A 10,307-nucleotide genomic window follows, 5' to 3' on the forward strand; every position below is an offset into this window, starting at 1 on the left:
GAGATGTTATAGCATTATTTACCCAATAGAATGTTTTACTATTGCATCGATCCATTAGCAAAGTGAATAGTGGGAGATGTGTGACCTAATAGCATCATTAAATGCATGACAAGGTTAACATTAAGAAATTCACACGTTATTTAGTAACAAGTTGCATCTGTAATGAAATATAAGTAAAAATGCTCTGTAAAATGGGCATGGTGGAACATGTCATGACCCTAGGGGCGTGAAAAGCTTTGAAAGTTCAAAGTCAGGTTCCATAACTTAGTGAGGCCCTATACAACTTAGAAAAACCTATCTCTAAATAAAAAAAGAAAAAAAATCTGAGGATGTGGTTTACTGATTAAGTGCCCCTAAGTTTAAGAGTCTCTTAAAAATTTAAGTTTTGAATTTCATATGAATCTTAAGAGACTTCTGAAATAATCAACTCTGAGTATTATTATTTCTCCAGTTGTGAAAAATAAGACTCTTTAGTAATCATTGATTTATACTAAAATTATATCCTTTTAGGGATGCACAATTCTATACTTGTATTTCCTTATTTCTACAATATCAGCTAAAGATGTTAAGAAAATTTTCAACAAATGTCAAAAGCAATTACCCATTTTCTACATTTAAATGATTTTTTTCTATCTAGGTAACAAATACTTCAAGGGATGGGCTATAGATAAGAAACTTACTACAATCTTTATATTTGTCAATGCGTTTTTGTAAATATTTTGCTGTTATCTAAGGTACACACTTTGGACAAATGCTACTCCACATTTTCTACAGATATGAGGTCAGAAATTCAAAAATATCGGAAATTTGAATACAGTCTTGGACACATTCTTTGGGTTTCTATATGCTATAAATCCTCCAGTGTTTTAAAAATGTTTGATCAATGGCCAAGTCTTTGCAAAACTTTTTCTGCATGTCCTCTCATTCGTATGAATTCTGAGGTGCTGAGTAGGTTGTGAACAACTATTGGAGACTCTGTCACCTATTTTACATTTTTACAATTCGTGTGCTATCATATCTCTGGTGTGAAATAACGTTGAACTACTGTGAAATAAGGGTTGATTCATCCTTAAAGACACTGATGCAATGTTTTCATTGTAAAACTTCTCTCCAGTACAAAACCTATAATGTTTAGTAAGATGTGATCTTCAATATTAAAAGTTTTGCCATTCTTCACTTTTATAGGACTTCTCTCTAGTATGCATTCTCTGGTGTCAAGTAAGTGATGATTGTTGATTAAAATCTTTGCCACATTCTCTACATTTGTAGGGCTTCTCTCTAGTGTGGATTCTCAGGTGCTGAGTAAGTACTATTTTTTGATTAAAACTTTTGCCACATTCTTTACATTTGTGGGGCTTCTCTCCAGTGTGGATTCACTGGTGCTGAGTAAGCGATGATTTTTGATTGAAACTCTTGCCACACAATTTACATTTGTAGGGCTTCTCTCCAGTATGAATCCTGTTGTGGCAATAGAGATGTGAGTTTGTATTAAAACTTTTGCCAAACACTTTACATTTGTAGGGATTCTCTCCAGTATGAATACTTTTGTGCCAATTACTCTGTGAGATGCTATTAAAAGAATTGCCACATTCTTTACAGCTGTAGGGCTTCTCTCCAGTGTGAATTCGCTGGTGCTGAGTAAGTGATGATATTTGATTAAAACTCTTGCCACACATTTTACATTTGTAGGGCTTTTCTCCAGTATGAATCCTTTTGTGACAATTACGCTGTGAGATTCTATTAAAAGCTTTGCCACACTCTTTACACTTGTAGGGCTTCTCTCCAGTGTGGATTTGCTGGTGCTGAGTAAGTGATGATTTTTGACTGAACCTCTTGCCACACAATTTACATTTGGAATGCTTATCTCCAGTATGAATCCTGTTGTGGCAATAAAGATGTGAATTTCTTTTAAAACTTTTGCCACATACTTTACATTTGAAGGGATTCTCTCCAGTATGAATTCTCTAGTAATTTTTAAGGCTTGGGTTTTGACTGAGACCTTTGCAAAATTGTTTATATATGTAGGGAATCACTCCAGGGTGTGTCCACTGGTGACAAATAAGATTTGAGCTTTTATTAGAAGTTTTGTCACATTCTTTGCATTTGCATGGCATATCTCCTGAATGAACACTGTGATGTTGAGTAAAGTTCTTGAGTGCATTACATTGTTAGCATTGGTAGGTCTTCTCTGCAGAATAAATTTTTTGGTGTTGACTAAGAGTTGAAAAAAAATTAAGGCTTTCCCACACTTTTTACATTTACAGGTATTTCCTTCAGTATAAATCCTCTGATACTTAACAAGTTGTAACTTTTCACTAAAAGTTTTTCCATATTCTTTAAATTTGTAGAATTTATCACTGTCATAGTATCTGCTGTGTTTAAAAAATATATGAAAGCATTTGCTTGCTCAATATCTTCTATACATATAGGGCTCTCTTTCTCTATAAATTTTCTTGTATTAAGCAAGCTCTGCACTGTGGTTAAGAGCCCTTTCACATATCTTACACTTGCAGATTTTGTCTTGGCTATGAATGTTTTAATGAATACTAGTTTTTGATCACTGAAGCAAGACTTTCCTACATTTTTCATCTTGGTAAATTTCCTTTAGAAAAGGACTAGGATCTCTATATTCATAATTTTTATCACCAATGTAAATAAACTGGTCATTACTCAGGGTAGAGACATGGCTTATTGTGTTACTTATAGCATTATCTATATAGTGCACTTTCCAGAAATCTGTATCAGAATTGTCATTGAGCAATAGTAGGGAAGTAGAAACTTTTCTACAATTCTTAATATTGTCCATTTGGGCACAAGGAGAAATTAATCTTTTGTTTCAGAAAAATGGACATTTTATAAAGAAACTCCCAAAAGATCACTTTTAGAAATACATTTCTGTGCAAATGTTTGACTGGAATTTTAACTCAGTACTACTTTTATAATTGGCCAAGTTAAAAACTGATGCATGGACTAGATTTCAAATTTTCCACATTGCCTTTCAGTTCAAAAATGGCTGTGGATTTATTCTTATAGACATATAAAACTCCTCAAAATAATTGGAATACATTGAATTTTTGTTTCAGATATTAATTGTCTCTGGTGTCTTTTGACCATAAAATTTTTATCATAAATAGGGACTACTGATTGATTTTGTCTATTATAATACAATGTTTGAACTTTACTCTCACCTATATGTTCCCATTGTATTCTTGGTTGTAAATAGTCAAAGTCACACTTTCCATATATTCCCTCTCTCTCTTTTATTCCCTGCTCTGGTAAAATTTCTCGAGGATGATGAGAAGTCATGGCTATAATAAATAAAAATAACAAACATGTTTACTTACTGTACTGGGCTGAGTACATTTTGCAAACCTAAGAAATTACAGCAAAAAATAACATCAGCAGGGGAGTGGATTATTAAATCCTAGTCCATCATTACTATAGCAATATATAAAAATAAAATCAAATAAAAATACATACAGAGAATTACTTTGAAAATTTTCCTAATCATCTTTGTGTTCACAGTATCCAAGATGAGTACATCACTATGGAGAGTATTATAGTAGATAAAAATACATTGTGTTACACAAAGATTTTCCTCCTTCAGAATATATTTTCAAAATCCACCAACTTTCTTCTGTTTCATTAAAAAAGAAAAAATGAAACATGTGGATGTTTGGGGACTGTACAAAAAGGGGTTCCTGCTTACCAACAGAAAAAAAAAAAAAAAACATGGCTAAATCAACTGTAAGCAAAGTTATGAATTACTCAAAGGGAATAGTGAATTATCATTTAAAAGAAGTTTACTGAAGTAAACTAACACAAAAAAAGAATAAAAATTAGTCAAGAATTGTTAATAGTAATAAGCAGAAAATTTATGTTTAAAGACTTTCTTTAGAAAATGTCTGAAAGAGTCAGGGGTGGTTGTACATAGAAACATAGGAGGTTGAGCTAGAGGATCAAAATTTGAAGGCCAGACAAAGTAAAAAATGCAAAGTGCTAAATTGCCCTTAAGTTATCTTTCCAGTACTAATAAACACATCTCAGAAAATAGAAAAAATGAAACATCCAAGCAGCTCTGTTTTCTCCAAGTTGTAAAGACTCAAAGTAGGTTTTAATCCAAGTTTTAAAACTCAAAATACTGAGAGCATCCAAGAGAAAAAGATGGGTCACCTAGAAATGTGTAACTATATAATTGTGAAATCCTTAGTTGAATCTTCACAACACAGTAAGGAATTCGAGTCTATCTATATTCAAGGGATGAAAGAATAAAATTATCAACCAAGACATTATATTCACAGCTACTACCTTTTAAAGAGAAGGAAAATGAAGACTTTAAAGATATAAAAATACACACACTCTTCATCAACACTGGATCTGTTCTTCACAAACACTAAAGGTAATCCTTCATAATAAAATGTAAGTGCACAGCATCATAAGTTATACGAAATTTTAAACATTTCTTGGCACAAACAATTCTATTTTATTGTAATGATGGGTCTCCAGACATGTAATTTTGCAATAGAATTTGAAAGAAAAAAGCATAACAACAATACTGTTAATAAGCATATATACCTGTAACAATAATATAATTTTAAAAGGACACATAAACATATTCAGTTTTTTAATAAAGTGAAATCAAGTTGATACTCATACAAAGTATGAGTAGGAGATTCTTCATTTGTAGATTTTTTGTATGCAAATGCAATTTACAAAATTCTGATCAAAACAAAATTGGATATTTGAATTAACTCTAAATATTGCAACTGTAGGTAGTCTACAGGATACTCTAAATCTAAGAACACACACATACTGAAAGCAAAAGGATATAATAATGACACATACAAAAGTGATTGAACAAAACCTGAGCTGTCTAAATTATAGTACACAAAACATAGTTTAAGACAGTTATAGGACATAGGAGACGTTTTAAATTAAAAAAAAAATGAAAAGAGGCAAAAGAGAGAAAAGGACCCTTTCCCTAGGTTCTGAATTAACAGTATATACATTCACTACATACGTAATACTTCCCAAACACACAAAGAAAACACTGAGAGGGTTGAATGAAAACAAAGAATCACTGTCATACTAAGAGACATAAATCCCCACTTACTGAAAAGAGAAATAGAGTGAAGCAAAATGGCAATTGCAAATCATAAGACTTTGAAAATATTTTGAAACAACTATAGACTTATAGAATCACTGTTCTTAATCACAAGTGGGATATTATGCTGGTTGGATCAATTTTATATATTAAAACAAAGGTTAATAAATGTTTAAGTGATAGTTATTCTGTAACCAACATGGAATAAATATTTGAAGTCAAAAGTGGTAGGGATTTTCAAAAATTCCTAAATATGTGTCAATTGATTTAACACTCTTTTGCATGCTGTTGTTCAAAATTGAAAGATTAAATTTAAAGATGTTTATACTACTTAAAGTTAACTAGAGGCTCCATGTAATATTCGGCAACCTCCCATTGTTAACAAAAAAAACTTTTTGCAGAGAAATCTATCCTTTAAATTGTATGAATATCCCCCAAAATACACATAAGACTATTTCCCTGCTAAAAAATATAATAAAAGTTACAGCATTCAATTTTAAATGCAAACATGGTGTCAGGAAGACGGAGTTTTTACTGAGTGTGGAAATAAGCCCCCACATCAATAGCAAATTAAAAACATTTCACACCAGAGTTCTTATATTGTAATTCAACAGAGCCATCATGGGGGATGCAAACCAAATATCACTTGAAAAGAATGATGAGCCATATTGGAATATAGAAACTATAGAACTTTGAAGTCAAAGAATTTATTCTAATTATAAATTTTAAAAAATGTATGTACACTAGGTTAACTGAAATGTCACAGAAAGAATACTGCAGAATTCTACGAACATGACATCTCTAAACTAAAAAGAAGCTTTCTGAAAAAAAGAGAAGAGTTTTGTGATGAGAAGACAGAAATGAGCCCTTGCTTCCTAGGGATTTTTTTTTTTTTTTTGAGATGTAAACTTTGTAGAGATATATTGCATAACAATTTGAATTACTGTTACTGAAGTGTATATTTAAAATTTTGGAGACAGTAAGTTTTACTTTGTGGTATTGATTACAATGAAAATTAAAAGATAAAGAGAATTGCAACATTTCTCAAAGCTACATTTAAAATAATGTGGTCTTCATCCTATAAATAAGAACAAGCTCATCAATATACAAATGATGAGAATGCATGTAATCTCAGCTACTAGGAAGTCTGAGGCAGGTGAATTGCAAATTCAAGACATCCTCAATAACTTAGTGAGAACCTCTCTCCAACCATGAGTGAAAAGGAGCTTGGGGTGTAGTTCAGCATGAGAGTATCACTGTCATCAATCCCCATTACACTTACACATAGAAAACGTCAATTTCTACGTGCATGGGAAGAATGAAAAGCCAATCAAGATAAAATACAAAAGTCATGGACAAAAGAGGTTTAATATTTATACAAGCAAAAGCACATATAACATTATTGGCAATACAAACAAGAATCATACATATCTTAGTTTGTGAAGCAATTAACTGATATGAGGAAACCCAGTCTATAACATGGAACCTACTGTACACAATAAAAAAGAGAAAAATACAACCAAATTGTAAATATCCACAGATGTATTATTTTACAAATGCTCTAACTCAGATAAAACTTACACCATCTCTCAAAACAACAGTCTTTGTCCAACTTGACATTCATTCCATGGCAGATTATTTCACAGAAAATCCATTACACATATCAGAAAGAACAATGATAAGGACATTTTAGTGAAAAAAAATGTACAAATAAGATTAGAGAAACTGACTTATGATAGTAATGTATTACAATGGGTGGACCTAGAGGTCTCCAGAAATGTGCAAAACTTTCCTGCAAATAATGGAAGAAGGGCTGGAGTTGTAGAGTAGTGTTAGAGAGCTTGCCTAGCATGTGTGAGGCCATGGGTTCAATTTTCAGCACCATATATGGATAAATAGGAAATTCATTAACAACTAAAATATTTTTAAAATTATGCAAGAGCTGTCAGATAATATTGACACTCACAAGGCAAGGGGAGTGTTTTGTTGTTAATTTGAATGTATGGAGAAATTACTGGAGGAAAAGCAGGAGACTACATAATTTTAAAGCACAAAACACAGGACAGGTTCTTCTATGATAACAATAGAAAGAAATCAAAGCTTCTCAAAAATCTTTTCTACTGGATAACTTCTAAATCAACCTTTTTGAATTTAGGATTCCTCCTCTACCTCAAATATGTTCTCTGCTATACGTGGGCCACAGGATTTGACATCACTGCATTCCTCTAAGTCAATCATATGTCAAGTGAAAGATATATATCATGCCACCAAAGGAAAACATTAAGGATGAAAATATACATCATTAACATTTTCTGGGCAGCACCAAGAACTACCCCATCTTTTTATTGAAAGTATAAATCTGCAACACATTCTTGTAGAGAAGTTCCCATAAGATATACTTCAAGGGAAGAAAACTAAATGATGATAATTAGGAATTTTGAAGGAAAGTTATGCTCACCCACAAAGACTAGGTTGCTGTAGTTCTCCAACATCACTTCTTTATATAAATTCTGCTGAGCAGGATCCAGGCATTCCCATTCCTCCTCAGAGAAATCAATAGCCACATCCCCAAATGTCAATGGCTCCTGAAATAAAAATTGTTAGATCAATAGAACATGGACCAAACCATTACTCAGATTTAATTTGAATTAAGAGTTAGTAGAACTGACTTTCATGTAGGAGAGTGACTTTAATTATGTAATAAGATACTTTCCATTATCTAATTCAGAGGAAAATACATAAGTCCAAAAACAATATATATATTCCATATCAGAGTGAAGTGAAGGATATATACCATAATCCAAGCACTGAATAAAAGCCCAACTCCTAACTTTTCTGCCATCAGTGAATGTGAAATTTGGCGGACCTTCCAGATGCAAATCAGACTTGTCAAAGATATTCTTATAAGGTGATTGTGCACAAGAGAGAAAAAAAGACTGGTAAAAAAGCTTTTGAAAACAGTCTGGTTCCTATTCTCTCTGCTTTCTATCCATGAGATAGATTGAGCTCCCTAATACAATTAGTTTCAAGTATCATCCATGACACATTCCCAATGTGTAAAATTGGGAGACTGAGGTATAAATTCAAGGTCAGACTCAGCATCTCAGCATCTGTCTGCTCTCTGGGAAAGGACCTCTGCACTCACTCCACTATGCTCCCCATGCCCCCCAAAAAGAAAAGAAAAAAAAAAAAAAAAAAAAAAAACCTCAGGGGTGAGAAAAACCTGAGACCCCTGCAGATCCCAGCCCTCTTGGGTAGGAAAAGGGCCCATGGACTGGTGATTCTTGCGGTCCCAACACTCTGAAATTCACCACAGAAGAAATTCAGGGAGGAGAGTTGAGCTGCCAATTTGTACAGGAGATACCCATGTGTTTAATAATGATAATAAAAAGAATCCAATGTCTTTAGAAACCCAAGAAATGTAATATAAAACCCTATCAGAGAGAAAATTAAATAGCATCAATGATGATAGGAAACAAAAGAATTCTAATAAACTCAAGGAGTTTAAGTGCTTCTTAACTATTTGTGGAAACTGTTTTTCTATTAAAGACACATGATAGTCCCCCACCGCAGGGACTTGCTGAAATCAGTTCATATGACCAGGATAATACATTAATAGTCATGGTACATTCAGCTTAAAAATAGTATAAAATACCATGGGTAAGTTTTACACCGGTGTCATATGCATGTGGTATTATGTATAACTATGATGCACTAATAAACAATCCAGCATGCTTTACTCTTAATGGAAGCATCCAGTCCTAAAATTCATCCACAAAGTTAAATATATGTAAACTTAACCAAGAAACTTTTGAATTATAAGAGAAATAAAAAAGAAGTTATTACCTAACATGTGCATTGTGAAGCGGTACTGTTACAATTGTCATCAAGGAATCACGACGTCAACAATGTCCATCCACGAACCCATGAGTGTGTAAAAATCATACACTTAATTGTAATGGAAATGTCATTATCAATCAAACCCTAACCAGGCCAATCTCAACCACTTAGCTAGACTCGCGGTCAGAATAAAAACTAAAAACTACAAGGGACAGAGCTGAGTGGTAAAGCACCCTTCTGTTAACTACAAAACAAAACAAACAAACGAAAAAACAAAAACAAAACAAAACAACAACAACAAAAAAAAAAAAAAAAAAAAAAAAAAAAAAACTCCACAAAACTAGCTCAGGAATAAGCAAGGTCCCTGTACACCACAGCTCCCCCCCTGCAGGAAAACAGTGTTTGATGTTTTTTTTTTTTTTTTTCCTTTTGGTACCTGGCATTGAACTCAGGGGCACTTGACCACTGAGCCCCATCCCCAGCCATATTTTGCATTTTATTTAGAGGCAGTGTCTCCCCGAGTCTCTAATTGCCTCACCCACTTGCTGAGGCTGGCCTTGACCTCGCAATCCTCCTGCATCAGCCCCCACCCCAGCCACTGGGATGATAGGTGTGTGCCATCCCCTGGCTTGGAGTTGGATTCTTCTCCTGGTCCCACCTGTCAAACACCACAGCCCAGGAAGACGCCGGGCAGCCGCGCTCACCTGTCAGATAGATAGGACTCCAGCAGGGCCTGAGGCTGCCCACTGTCACACTCTCCACCCGGCTGGCCAGGGGGACTGAGGGGCGCTGTCCCCAATGGGCTGAGACCTGTGGACGCAGAGAGTGCCAGGAGTCGGGGTCTGCCAACTCGGGTTCCCGCCACAGCAGGACCCGCCAACCGCCTCCCTGCCCCATCTCCCTCCTGAGCCTCCCTGTCCAGGCACCAGGTGCCAATGCACACTCACCATTTCCTGGTGCCCAGCAGCCGAGCCTGCCCTGGGGAGCTTCAGTCCCTGCATGGCAGGCCCACGCGGGATGCCGGGAAGGGAGCGAAGCCTGGAGTCCAACTGCAGGAATCCTAGAAGCACTGACCACGGAGAAATAAATCCCATCCCGAGCGCGGAGGCCCGCCCCCTGCTCGCTGGCTGCGCTCAGGATTGGACAGCGCTCAGCATGGAGGTTTCTGATTGGACAGGGCGTCAGTCAGTCTCTGCTCTCCCAAGCCTGAGCCCAGCAAGCTGTCTTTTTGAGTGACAGCGGGTGATATCCACTGGAGGCAAGAAGGAGGCCAGAATGACAGGGTTTGAGTGCAGCTTTTTTTCTTTTCCTTTTGAGGTCTGGGCATTGGGTTAGGGTTAGGGTGACCAGAATTCTAAGTTCT

The 10,307-nt window shown here is 35.2% G+C and overlaps 1 pseudogene; it reads right to left on the bottom strand.

The window, feature by feature from the left end:
• Window positions 1-1,154: 1,154 nt before the first annotated feature.
• On the bottom strand, window positions 1,155-9,841 carry LOC139707398 (zinc finger protein 723-like; annotated as a pseudogene).
• Between the last annotated feature and the right edge of the window lie 466 nt (window positions 9,842-10,307).

The sequence above is a fragment of the Marmota flaviventris genome, chromosome 10 (genome assembly GCF_047511675.1).
Source record: "Marmota flaviventris isolate mMarFla1 chromosome 10, mMarFla1.hap1, whole genome shotgun sequence".
In the NCBI taxonomy this organism is placed as follows: Eukaryota; Metazoa; Chordata; class Mammalia; order Rodentia; family Sciuridae; genus Marmota; species Marmota flaviventris.